The sequence below is a fragment of the Felis catus genome, chromosome D3 (assembly GCF_018350175.1).
Source record: "Felis catus isolate Fca126 chromosome D3, F.catus_Fca126_mat1.0, whole genome shotgun sequence".
In the NCBI taxonomy this organism is placed as follows: Eukaryota; Metazoa; Chordata; class Mammalia; order Carnivora; family Felidae; genus Felis; species Felis catus.
In genome coordinates this window covers 45,799,713-45,812,391 of record NC_058379.1, presented here as the reverse complement: position 1 = coordinate 45,812,391, position 12,679 = coordinate 45,799,713, and the positions used below count along the sequence as shown (strand labels likewise).

The 12,679-nt window shown below is 46.2% G+C and overlaps 1 protein-coding gene across 4 annotated transcripts in view; it reads right to left on the bottom strand.

Annotated features, from left to right (window-relative positions):
* CABLES1 (Cdk5 and Abl enzyme substrate 1) overlaps positions 1-12,679 on the bottom strand; it is a 114,190-nt gene that overhangs the window by 24,120 nt on the left and 77,391 nt on the right. The window lies entirely within an intron of this gene.

The window sequence follows — 12,679 nt, the reverse complement described above, 5'->3', positions numbered from 1 at the left end:
CCCAGGCGCCCCACCACCCCCTTTTTTAGATGGGAGTTAATAAATTCGTGTCTAAACAGTTCTCATTATTACTGCATTAATGAAGGAATTAATGCCACCATAGTCACCCTAGCTATCTCACCAAGGGACCTAGGAAGTGAGTATTTTTCTGTAAAAGAATAATCTCCAGTATTAACAACAAGCATTTATACAACACTTCACAATTTACCAAGACTCCCACACACCATCTTTCATTCTTTAAAATGAGATTATAAGGTATTGTTACGATCTTATTTTATAGATGAGAAAGATGAAGCCCACAGTAGGTTAAGTAGCTTGCCAAGACACAAGATAGTATGTTGTAGAGACTGGTTTTGCATCCAGTGTTGTTTCCAGTACATCACATGGCCTAAAAGATGCGAGACAAGCCGGCTGTGGTTATGCTCAGACGTTAACTGCTCACATTGTCAAGGTCAGTCCCCCTCCTTACAGTAGTCCTCAGACTTGGCTACAGATTAGAATCACCTGGAGTTCTCTGACCAACTACCACTGCCTGGCTCCCGTCCACAGACATTCTGTTTCAGTTGGAATGGGGTGCAACCTGGGTATCAGTTTTAAACACTTCCCACGGGATTCTAAAACACAGCCACATTTGGGAAGGACTTCCAGTTTCTGTTTCTGTGGTGCTTGTTATACACAGCCACCTCAGGCTGGTAGTGTTCTTGCCTGGAGAGAAGCACCATCTTCAGGGGCTGTCTTCCACACACTAAGCAAGAGAGAAATGTTAAAGGCAAGACTCTCCAGGCCAAAGATCAAGAAATCAAAGAAAAAGAGAGGGAGCCGGGTGAGTGAGGGGAAGAGAGACAAGAGACATCCCCTTCTGTGAAGGAAAACAGGCATTTTCTGATTTAGCTGAGCAATCACTAGCTCTAAAACCCTACCTTATAATGAAAGCGTGATTAACAGCTGTAAAAGAAATAGCCCAAACTTGCATCAAATATTGCATTTTTTAAATATTGCGGGGTACCTGGGTGGCTCAGTCAGTTGGGTGTCTGACTTCGGCTCAGGTCGTGATCTCACGGTCCGTGCATTCGAGCCCCACATGGGTCTCTGTGCTGACAGCCCAGAGCCTGGAGCCTGCTTTGGATTCTCTCTGACCCTCCCCTGCTTGTGTTCTGTCTGTCTGTCTGTCTGTCTCTCTCTCTCAGAAATAAACATTGGGGGAAAAAATTAATATATATATATATATATATATATATATACACACACACACACATACATACATACAGAGAGAGAGAGAGAGAGAGAGAGAGAGAAAGGAATAAAAGGAATAAAAGGTACTCTCCTTGGGATGCCATGGTATTGCCATGTTCAAAACTCTCTGGAGCCCCTTTGGAAATTGATAAAGTCTTACAAAAAAAAAAAAAGGCAAATAACCAACCTTCCCAATCTTCCAGCTTTATATTTATATATATTTTTGCTCTGAACACTGTTGCTTGAATCAGAATGCCCCCTCCCACCCTCATACCCTACTAACCAGATTTGACTGTAAATCACTTCGGGTAATTTCAGACCTCAAACTCACCCCTTAGGGATGGTGCAGAATTAGGACATTAACATACAGAACTGTAAACACTTTGTCAGAAGGTGCACATCATCCCGTCCTGAGCTCCAAAAATATTCTGAGCAATGGGAGTCCTTTCGGGATGTGCCTGCCTTTTCCCAGGGGCACCTTCTCTGCGGGGGGGGGAACATGCTCACTGAGGGCCAAGGCGTCCAGGATGATTTAAGTCACATCACTTTATAAACATGCCGAGCGAACAGTGACCTGCATTCTAGTCTCTGACCTCAAATCGGCAGCTGGAAGGACCAAGCAAGCAGGTGGAAGCAGAGTGGGGCACAGAGAGGCCACCAGGACCTTGGGATGGCACACGCCAGAGACCACCTGCCCTTCCGCCCTGCCTCCTACGTGAGCCATCTCAGGCTTCCTGAAGCGATGGACAGAGATGATGCCTGCACTAACAAAAGGAAACACCTACAGAGCATGAACCTGAACCAGGCAACAAGGCAAAAGTAGCCATGGTGGGCAAGGAGAAGGGATGGCTGCGGCAGCCCAGGAGGCAAGTGGGTACAAAGACAGCAGCGCCTTGTGTCTTATTAAAGGACCTACAGCTCGCTTCCGGGACTTCCTTCTTGCCCAAAGCACAACCCAGCAAGCACGTGCCTCAAATTCCCAACTCCCAAACAACTGTTTCCTTGTTTCTATTTTGCCAGACAGAGAATGTTATTTAGGGCTGAAACTAATTTAAAAGCAGGGCCTATCTTTATGGGGTGAGAAAACAGAAAGAAATGAGGATGACAAAACATGCCCATTTTAAGAGTGCTCTGGCTGCAGGCAGGGACAGAGGCTCATTCCATGATTGTATCCTGTCTACACCATGTCTGATGTGTAGTATTGACTTAAGAAGCCAGGCAGTCTGGCTCTTTGCTGTCTTACCAGTGCTCATTTATACAGATGGCATGGGACATGGGTGTCTATCATGTCCCTTAACATCAGTCTCAATTTGCTCACAGGCTCCTGATTCCCTGGACAGCCTTGCCTTTGCCAGCGGGCCCCCTCCTTGCTGTACGTACACATCCCAGTTCACAGAATCAAACCAGCCACGCTCAAACCACACTCCCCTTGCTGATGCCACCCCCAAGGGAAATGGAGCTATAACACACATTAAATTCTATGTGCTCACATAAAATCCAAGATTCCTCTTAGGAGATAAATCCCAAAACCCATTTAAAGATTTCAACAGGGGTTCTTAGACCCGGTGATTATTCCAATACCTCAGGACACTCTGGACAACACGGGAGAGAGAGGGCAACAGGCGAAGCCCCACCACACCTAACCACAGGAACCCATCTCTAGAGAGTGTGTGAGTCTGCTCACCATAGCCATCCCTGCCCACCACCCTTTGCTTGTTACCATTCTCCTTTGTCAATAACCAAAGCCAAGCAGAGTCGGAAAACAAGTCAGGAGAGTAGCAGATCCAACCTCAACTGTTCCTAGAAAAAACACACATTACTCACTGTAGACCAGCTCTGCCCAATAGCACTTCCTACAGTGAGGGAAACATCCTGTCTGCGTGGTCTGATGCGGTAGCCACTAGCTCTCTGTGGCAACTAGGTGCTTGAAATGTGATGAGTTGACTGAGGAACTGAACTGTTTATTTTAGTTAATTTAAATTCAAATAGCTAGCTAGCAAGGGAACATGGCTAGCAGCTCCAGTACTGGACCAAGTAAGCCTTCCCACAAGTGGCCTGGCCACTGCCTCAGGATGTTTACTTCCCAGGCCCCAGCTCACTGAGGAGAGATGGTGTCAGGTGTCCCAGGAGGGGTGGGAAAGAGGCGGGACCCTGCAGATGGGAGCCAGCACAGGATTACCCTCAGTGGGGAGGGAAAGGATTATGGGACCCAAGTTCAAAGGGGACCCACACCCTGCACTCCAGCACCTTGGGAACTGGGCTCCTGGCTGTGATCAGATGCACATTATATGTGGGGCACACAGCAGCACATCCTTTTGCCTCGAAGGCCACGGGGACGGGGTGATAAGGGTTTCAGCAACACCAAGCACATTTGCGAACAATGAAGCAGCGGTGCTCCCCAAATCCGAGGCATTACAAAAGACTCTAGGTCCTTTGCACATCCTGGTGGGGAGAAAGGAGGATGCCCAGTGATAATTATGTTTTAATTTCCTTTCAGCCTTGGGGTGTGGGGGATGGGCTAATTGTTCATATTAAGATTTTTTTTTTTTAAAGAAGAAATGAGGCATTTCCTGCACACCACATCTGGTACACTCCTATCTGCTCCATTTGAACTTCAAAACTTCACCCACATGGTAATAAATATCACAACCGCTCCAGAAAATTGATAGCTTCACGGCAGCGGTTGAGGGCATGTTTTCCCATTTTTTCTGGCTCAGGTTCAAGATGAGGTTGTCGCTAACTTCAGGACTGCCACTTTGGTGGAACTGAATTAGAAGCACACTCGTGCACACATCTGCTTGCATAGATAGTGGCATGTCCATGGAACATGACATCCACATCTCGTGTAAGCGATTTCAATATGTTGGTTTCTTTTACTGGCTTTTGAATTTCTATATAGTAAGACTCGTGGCAACTGACAAAAGACAGCTTTCACAAAGAGGCTGACAAACTTCTCTAGGTTCCTTAGCTAAGTGCTCTCGTAAGAGTTGCTGAAATCTTGTATTAACATGAGCCATACAAAAATGCTGTTGCTTGCCCGTTTTGACCTACGTACATAGCGATTTCACATCGTGCCACCTAATTTACAGACAAAGTAACTGCTCAGGACTCACATGTGAGTGTGAAGCAAATGAGAGACCTATGACCCAGGAAGCCCCACTGTCTGGGGAGCCAGGAAGAGTTGCCTTTCTGTAAAAGGAACTCTGAACAGTGTTGCTGGTTCATCCAAAAAGAATCTGTAAAAAACTCCAGTGAAAAAGAATTAGGCAAAAGTCCTAGGGGAGTAGTGATAAAATCTTGATGTTTTCTAAGATCATTGTTCTAAATTCTCATTAAAATGGTGTATGAAAACAGTCTGGCTCAAAAGCCAGCATGAACCCTCCAGTACCAGGAGACAGAACTGAATTAACACGGAGCTGCAGCTGTAAGTAATTAAAAGCAAACTGAAGTTGGACTTTCCAGTTTCTTTGAAAAGCCTAGGAGATTATTTTTCCCAGATACATCCAGAGTCCAAATATTAATTTACTTATGTTCCACCTCCTTCTAAAAATGGAATACAGACAAGTTCAAATACCCTATATGGATACTATCCAAAATTGTGTGCATTAAGGTTTAAATGCTGTAGCTTGCATTCAGAGATGAACATGGTTAGTTAGGTCATAGGAAAGGATCTCATTTGGACAGACGCACTAACAGAGCCAGCGGTGAGGAACCACGGACAATGCAAGGGTCTGTTTTCTTCTCTTCCACAGGCCTGGGTGACGCTACAGCTCAGACCTACTTAGCTGTAAGAGCTCATTTCTCATCCATTCAAGTTTCTTTTGCAGAGGCTGTAGGCAACAGACAACACTTTGAAAACCCAGCACAAAGATTTTCTTACAAAGTCTGGCCACTGGGGGTGGATGGGAGGTGGTTTAAGGGGGGACAGGGCAGGGGCTCACAGAAGATGGGGGAGGGGATGAAAACAGAAGATGAAAATGCATTTGGGGAGACAGCCAGGCAACAGTTCTACCCTTCAGCAAGGGGCAGAAATATAGGTTGGTTCTTTGTGGAGTGGAGCCCTATTCTTCACAGGATGGCCCCATAATTCTTTTAATGTAGCTCTCCTCGAAAGCCTATGACTTCGTGGTTGGAAACCCCCTGGACCTGTCTCTGTTTTGGCTCCCACAGCAAAGAGTGGATGAGTGTGATTTTGCAGTTGTGGAATCATCTGGTCAGAGCAGATGGCCAATCTAGATATCCTGGTGCCCAAAGGGGATTACCTAGGTTGTTATTAACCTCACAATGTCCCAAGTCCTGATTTCATCCCGTGTAACAGGTAAAATGATCTCCCATTACCAATGCTCACGAAGCAGTAATGCACGCAACTGATCAAACAAGATTCCTTGTTAGGTAACAAGAAGTTCAAGGTTAAGGCCCTTTCCTAAAGGAGCATGTGATTAGCAAACCAATATTACTCCTAATAAAAAAGATGATTTAAATACTTAACACCTGGGAAGTGGAAATGTGTGTGTAATCCAATTAACTAGCTTCCAGGGCTTCCAGCTTCCAAGATGGCCCAACCTCCACTTGTGATCGTTTCTCTAATGGCGCTCTAAACTCGAGACCTTGTAATGCCAGACAGAAGCACCACTGGGAACTCGCTCTTTAAGGAACAGCAACAGGTTGAACACTTTGATGCATAAATAATTTAAAAACCAATTAAATATTAATAGGATTTCCAGATCCTTTTAAAAAAGAGAGAGATTTGCTGCAGAGAGTAAAGCTTGAAAGCTGGATTAAGAAATACCACTTGTGAGCTAATTTTAATTAAGAGATTATGCATCCGCTGGAACCCTGTGATATAAAAACATTTATCATCTTTTAAGAAATCCTATTTCTCACCTCTTCAGATAAAATACAGCTGCCATCTTGGATTGAGTCTGCTTACTTGTAGCAGAGCTGAACGTTACACCACCATAGTTCAGAGTCAATGGAACAAAGCCCAGGGCTGACAGGAAAAAGTGAAATCAAAGCAGCTTTTAGTCTACAAGTCCTGCCCCTCACACTCAGCACTTCACCGATAAGCCATCCCCCAAGGGTAACTGGCAGACAATGAAGGGGCCTTAATGTAGCTTACACCAAAATCTTTGTCTAATGGCAGCTCCTATAAACAGCCGGATAACGGCATGATTCATCCATGAGCTCATTCCAGAATATGTCTCTGTGTGGGAATATGGTTGGTGTGAGCAAAGAAACACAATTTGTGAGTGTGTAATTTTCCAATGAAAAGAGATGTTCTGGGGGAAACTGGGTAGGGAGGAAGGAGGGGGATAGGCCAGAGCCAGGGAGGAGGCTTTTAGGCTTGGAGGCCCTCTCTCAGAAGAAGTGGTTTTGTATGTCACAAAACAATCAACGCTCAGGAAACAGACCCAAGAAGATGACCTCATCTGAAATGTCCCCATGACAAAAGCTAAGGACATAAGCAAATATCACGTGGGCACTGCTATTTTAAAACATGCTCCCAGAGATACCTTGTGCTCCACTGGGAAGCCATTTGCTTTATCACATGGTCTCAGATACATCTGTAGGAGAATCCAGAGATTATCATTCAATCAGGTCTGGTTATATGAATGGGTCCGTTCCTACACACATCATCATCAAGCTGGAATCATCTATTTTGATTATTTTACATAACCCTGAGTCACAAGTTAACTGGATTCACTGCTACCTCCTGATCAGATCTGTACGTACAGAAATACCTAATGATGTCTGTATGTTTCAGGAAATAAAGTGCATCTGGGCATTTGTGTCAGTCCCCATATACAGAGATAGTCCTGGCACTGGCCCCCAATACAATGCCTATAGTCTCTCACTCACCAATGGATTGTGTTCCAAAGCCTTTGAGTTGGCCGTCTGGAACTTGGAATGTATTTTCCCACGGACATGATGTTACAAATGGAGATTGCCCACACAATGCTCTTTTAGCCTCTAATGTCACCAAACTAGCCCCATAGTAAGAGCAAGAACTCTGGTTGTAGGAGCAACAGGTCAGAGGGTGAAAGAGGGTGAAGAAATAGGAAAAAGCTGTCTCCCTCTTGGCTTCCTCATTTGGGACTAACCTTCAGTGACGTTGTAAAGGGGGTCAAGTTTGCATTCTTTCTACCTCTCTCTGTGAACCTCCTTTTCCTTCTCAGGACCCTAGGATCCTTACTCCTAAGCTGTTCCAGTCTTTCAGTCTCTCCCGCTTTCTACTTCATTTAAAAAAAATTTTTTCTTTAATGTTTACTTTGTGTGAGAGCAGGGGCAGAGAGAGAGAGAGAGAAACACAGAATCCAAAGCAGGCTCCAAGCTCTGAGCTGTCAGCACAGAGCCCGATGCGGGGCTCGAACTCACCAACCGCAAGATCATGACCTGAGCCGAAGTTGGAAGCTTAACCTACTGAGCCGCCCAGGCACCCCTCCTGCTTTCTACTTCTGAACCCATAAATTCCTTTGCAGCTCCTGGCCCCATGGTGATGGCAAAGCAGTCCAGGGGACAGGGCTGGTGGCACAAATGGAGGGGCAGTGGTCTTAGGTAGAGATGTGGACGAGTGGTTTATCAAGTGGGGTCTGCCTGCTTGAGAGTCGGGAAACTTGCTTGCAATTCATTTTGTAAGCAAAAGGTTGCCAAGCCAAACCACAGATCCACACGAAAAGAGAAGGCAGTGACTCATGTGGATAAAAGGCAAAAAGACTCAGTCGGGCCTTGGCAAACTGTTGATTGAAAGAAGAAGAGCTGGTTTAGGGCTGGGACTCTTCCCAGAAAATAGTATAATTTACAAGCTTAATCTGAGAAGGGTGTTTACAGCTACGGGAAGGTTTGATGTTACAGTTATAGTGAAAAAGACTCGCAACATCTGTTCCTCTTCTCAGTGACCAGCTTCTGATAGCTTGTTCTGAAAGGTGGGATGTGGCAAAGCTTCTTCCCACCGGGAAGATCAGAACAAAACAATCAGCTCTTCATATTCCATACAAGCACATGCACTAGGGGATAAGAAAGAAAGAAAAAAAAGACTGGAAGGAAATAAACCAAAATGTTAATGAAGGTTTTGTTTAGGAGCTAAGGCTCAATAATTTTTACCTTCCTTTTATTTTTACATACGTTCTAGATTTTTAAAAAATAAGCAGTTAACCACCGAGGAAAACAATTTAACGACCAAATGAAAGCAGATCTGAAGATGAATCCCTTATGTTCGTAGAAACAAAGCGCTGATGAACTCATCACGAATCGGACTGAGATTTGCTGTGTTGGGGCAGATTTAGGAAGAACAATGAAATAGCTCTGTGACTGGACAGGACAGAACCAAAGTGAACATTTAATGAGTATCTACTACAGCCTGGCAGGGTGCTCAGAGCTTTCATATGTAATATTTCATTTAATACTCTCAAAACTCTAAAGCTGACATCATAGCCACTTTTACAGATGAGGAAGCCTGGGATCAGCAAAGCAAGTTAATTTGCAGGGACCGAGGATTCTGCCTGACCGCATCTCCATCAAACACAACCTATGCTCCCTGGCTTCAGATGCCCACCGGCACCAAAGGCAGGGATGTTAGATAAGGACTGTGGTTTTCCTAATGGGACCTTGAAGCACAGAGTAAAAGTGAGTGGGATCCTCATTCTCATCCACTCTTCTGGAGTAACTCTGTGGTTAGCTATTTATTGGCATTTTGTGTAAACTTGTATTGGAGGAGCGGTTTCTTCAGCAAAATGTCTGAAAACCACAGGACCGAACAGTCTCCAAGTTCCTTCTAGCTCTGAAGGTACATCTTTGGAGTTTAAGGGTGCTCCTTGCCATTGAATTCTGAGAAAAGGCATTACCTGGTGTCAGGTATCCTTTGGTGAGTTAGCCTGGGGACACCCAGAGAAGAGGCAACGACCTTATGACCAGAAAGGGCTTCTACACCCTTACAAGTGGTTTTGCTCACCAAACTCAGCCTGTAGGCCTGCTGTTATGAGTAAAAATCCACCCCTATTCATGATTAATGGAACTCAAATGCAGTTTACCTGAAAGGAGTTAGTGCAGCCTGTAACCAGTCTTCAATCTAAGCATGCCAGCAAATCCTGACATCTTCCTAACGTGTGCACTTGATTAGACATGGCCATGCTGGTCCCCAGAAAAGGCCGGACAGTGAGGACCAGAGAGTGAGTGTGTGTGTGTGTGTGTGTGTGTGCGCGCGCACACATGCGAAAGTGTGGGTGGGTGGTGGGGAGAAGGACCAAGGCAAGAGCTTCACTTTACCTGACATGGAAAGGGGCTCCAGAGACAAGAGGAAGCTCCCCACTGCCTGGGAGTACTGGGCCAGGGAAAACCACCTCCTTCTAACTCTATGCAAAAGTCAAACCAAAGATGTCCTTGGTTTAAGCTTTAAGCGAGAGCAGTAAACACAAAAGGAAAATCACATGTTGATCACGGGCTAGATAAGCAAGCCAGCTAAAAGCCAGGGAACTCTGATGGGGCTTGGGCAGACCAGGTGGGACATCAGCAAAAGGCCCTTGGCATTCTTGGGTTTAATATTCAGAGTGTTGAGTATTTGTGAGCAACTCAAGCAGCACAGGAGTGATCCATGGTGTTGGTGAAGCCAATAAGAACTGCCCAAACTGCGAGGCTACCATGTGGAGGAGTCACCTGGCCGGGTAGGTCAGGTGAGGGAACCTAGTTGGGGCTTAGCACCTGTATCCTGACACCTCTTTTGTCACTGTAGGCTTAGCAACTTTCATTGTGGATGTGATCATCACCTGCAGAAAAGCAGGGCCCAGAGGTCCATGACAGATCATCCTTGCTGGCACCTTCCAGGCCCCTCCTTCTCCTTGTCCATCCAGCACCACCATTTCTATCAAGTTGCCAACAGGGATGGGGTGCCAGGGTGAGGACTCCAGGGAGTACTTGCTCCTGTTGAAGCAGCCAATCTGGCCATTGTTTTTTGGCACAACGATACATTCATAAAATTAGCCATTCTCAAAAGCCCAGAGACACAGTCTTCAGACATACTGTTTTTACTTATTCATTCAACAATTACAGAGTGTCTACTATGCACACTGAAGTGCTAGAGAGGCCTTGAGAACTAACACAACCCACACCTTCAAGCAGGATGAGGACAAATTACAAAGGAGTTAAAATATATTTGTTAAGTGCTATGACAGGCCTATAGGTACCATGGAACACAAGTGGGCTCTCAGCAGGGCTTTGAGATGGGGCATTAGGAAGACCGTGAGGGTGGCCTGAGAAAGCTGCCCGGAGGGGAGATCTGAGCTCCATCTCAGTAAGAAGCTTAAATGGGGTGAGGGGCAGGAAGTCTTTCAAACTTTGCACCAAATATATAAAAGCCCCAAAAGCAAGAACCTGACACGCAGCCAGGCATCTCGCTACGGCCAAGAGAGGCCATGGGAAGAAGGGTTAGACAGGAGAACTGAGGCCAGCCCAAGGCCCTCTATCTGCCGACTAGTCTATAAAATCCTGAGAGGCTTTAAAGCAGGGGTGATAAGCTTTGAGTCAGAAAAATGACAAGTAGACAAGAGTAGAACCATCCAGGGTGCAAGGGCTCCCACATATCTGACTATGGTTGGGTTTTTCTCAGCTGAATGATAATCACAGATGAAGGCTGGGGTCAGGAGCCAGCAGCGGTGATGGCGAGAACTGAAGGGGTGGGGAAGGGAATGGGAGGCTGGGGCCCAGGGCTGGGAGGCTGCTTCCACCTGCGGGGTGGACATGTATGGAGTCTGATTAGACATGGTCTTCTCATTAAATTGAAAAAAAAAAACAAAAAACAAAATGAAGGTGAAACAGACATCTTCAGATAAAAGAAAACTGGAAGCAATGGATCTGTACTACAAGAAATAGTATAGGAAGAGCAATTTCTTCAAGATGAAATGAAAAGATATCCAATGGAAAGTTTAGAACTTTGGGAAAGAAGGAACGCTGGCATGGGTTAAGTATCTGGGTAAATGCAAATGTCTTTTTGGTCCTTTAGCCATTTTCCTCTATCTCTTTACAAATTACATGCCTGTTTGAAAACACTGAGAACGTCTTCTTTCAGTGAAGCATGTTTGGGTGAGGGGGAGGGACCCCTTACTTCCCTGAGGGTTCCCTCCTGGGGCTGAGACCGGGTTAGGGCTGGAGTCCTTTGGTGGCCTCCACAGGTTCAGTTTGGCCACAGGTGGTTCTTCAGTGAGCCACTACGGCAGAGATCACTGACTGGCCCGCAGTACCCAGGAAGGCCAAACACTCCATTTCCCAGACTCTCGCAGGCAGCAGAGGCTCTACGGAGCAGAAGCCCTCATGTGGAGGCTGGAGGGGGAAATAACATTGAGTGGGGGTGGGGATCAGAACTTCTGGCAAGTGTAGGTGGAGGCATAAACAGCAGGGTTTTTACAGAAAGAAGCCCAGAGTATGGCTGCATGTCTGTCCCAGCCGCACTGCCTCCTACTGGGCTGCTCTTGGGTGTTGTTACTGGTTTCTCTGTCTTTCCGGAACATTCTCTGAATGCCCCCTCCCCCCAATCCACGGCCTTCCCACAACAGTCAGTGAGGATCCTGTTGTCAGAGTGTACCCCACCCTGCACTCCACCCCTCCGTGCCCATCAGAGCCACTGTGAGTTGATGAGACAGGCAAGACTCTGAATTCTTAAACTAGAAGAGCAGGAACAAAGGACAGTTATTAGGAGTGCTTTGTTTATCGAACAGAGGATTTCCTCAAGTGTTGTACGTGAACAAACTTTGTAAATCAAATGGTATTTTAAGCAATAAAAGAGCTTATTATTAAGAAAGCAAACAAGCTTTTCATTTTTAAAAAGCCTCATCACCAACCCTTTTGCAAGGACGTGTTTGGTGCTGTGATACAGTCCTCGACTGTAACTACTTAGCATACTTTCTCAAAGAGAGGCATTTTCCACACAGGATATAGACAGGAGGAAGACCCTCACCAGCCCCTAAATTGCTTTGGTGGTGGTGTTTGTGGGGTAACCTGGCCGTGGCTGGGTAGCTACTGGGGAGATGTAAGCAAGTAGCACTCAGGGTCATGACCTAGTGATGCCCACAGACAGCCAGGGTGTCTGCACCATGTCAACACCTGCATTACGTGACCCCCCCACTCTCCACGGGCATTCCTATTCTACAGTGGACGAACACTCAGATGAGGGGAATTATACAGATTATTTTCACCCAAGGCTCCACCCAAAGATGCTGGGGGCTTGGCCTTGGAGGAGCCAGGCTGCGGCGTAAACTGGCAACCTCTAAAGCCTTCGGAAGGTCACCACCCACCAGCACGAAGACCTCTGCGTCCCCAGGAGGTGGCTCTCCTGTGGCACATACACAGACCTCCACCATCACTCAGATACACACTAGACAGCCAGTGTCGCCCACTTGTCACTAGTTCCGGGCCAGCAAGTGCGGCCCCAAGCCACAACGGTGAAGAAAAACACACTTGG